Source organism: Plecotus auritus, assembly GCF_963455305.1.
Source record: "Plecotus auritus genome assembly, chromosome: 8".
In the NCBI taxonomy this organism is placed as follows: Eukaryota; Metazoa; Chordata; class Mammalia; order Chiroptera; family Vespertilionidae; genus Plecotus; species Plecotus auritus.
Window position 1 is genome coordinate 142,549,576 of NC_137782.1, and position 1,111 is coordinate 142,550,686.

The 1,111-nt window shown below is 52.3% G+C and overlaps 1 pseudogene across 1 annotated transcript; it reads right to left on the bottom strand.

The window, feature by feature from the left end:
* Positions 1-256: 256 nt before the first annotated feature.
* On the bottom strand, positions 257-891 carry LOC308256690 (HUWE1-associated protein modifying stress responses 1-like; annotated as a pseudogene). Its single transcript has one exon. The product of its transcript is annotated as an HUWE1-associated protein modifying stress responses 1-like (transcript).
* Positions 892-1,111: the final 220 nt, after the last annotated feature.

Consider the following 1,111-nt stretch of genomic DNA (forward strand, 5'->3'; position numbering starts at 1 on the left):
TGCCTCAGAAGAGTAAGAAAACGTGTACAATATAAGTGTAAAGCAATAAATTCTAATCAGTGCTGCAAAAGACTATGTTACTGTAAAATCAATAAGCTCAAACTAACTTTCTGAAAATATTTTTTAGAATGGGATAGCTAACATTAAAAAAATTGCCCATATATGTTCTTAGCTTCCATTCTATTTAAACATTTCTAGAGCAAGTAGCTACTATAATGGGAGAGAAAATAAAAAGATCTTATATCTGGACCTAAACCTAAATATGAACATGGATCCACAGGTGCACTCTTAACCGTTTTCCAAAGAAACACGTTTTAACAGCTTTACCATGCAGAGCTATGGCTTCCGGGAAGGGTTGCAAATCAGTCTCTACAGATGAGCTAGTTTCCCTGGAAGTAGCTCGGTTAGGGGACACTACCGTCAGCCTTGGGGAGCTCTAGAGTTTCCTGGTGGAGGAACTTCCCCACACAGGAAGCCGATCAAGTCTTCTCTACAAATAGTTCTGTGCTTTTTTTTTAACCCACGCTAACGCATCCTTATGGCGTGGCTGACAGCCCATCTGAATCCCAGTATCAACACTTCGCTGTTGGGTGTCCACGCTCTCTTTGTAGAGGGTGGTGACTGCGGTGGCTGCGTTTTGGAAGGGGACCCGGAGGGAGAGAATGTCCTTGTGCTGACACCCTCGGTCTTTGTGGAGCCGGGCCACGGCGGTGGCCGAGTTCTGGAAGAGGTGCCCCGGCTTCTGTGGCTGGTGCTCGGGCTGCGCCCCGGCCCGGGGGTAGCTGCTCACCCTGCTTGGCCTCGGCCAGGCACGGCTGCTCCCACTGGGAGAACCAGTTATCTGGCGTGCTCCTGGCTCTCTCCCTCGCCCTCTTCCTCCCGCTCCTCCATCCTTCTGGCGGGCTAGGCCTCCCGCTCCCCGAGGACCTGCGAGCCCAGCCCCGGGCCTCCCACCCTTGGGCCGCGCTGAAGGTCACCGCCGCCACCCCTCGCCTCTCATTTGGAGCCGGTCTACTGTCCCCCCAGGGCAGCCGCTGCCGACAACCTAGACCTCCCGCAGCCGTGCCAGCCTCAATCTTTATTCTTTATCATTTGGGCCACTGAATTCTCT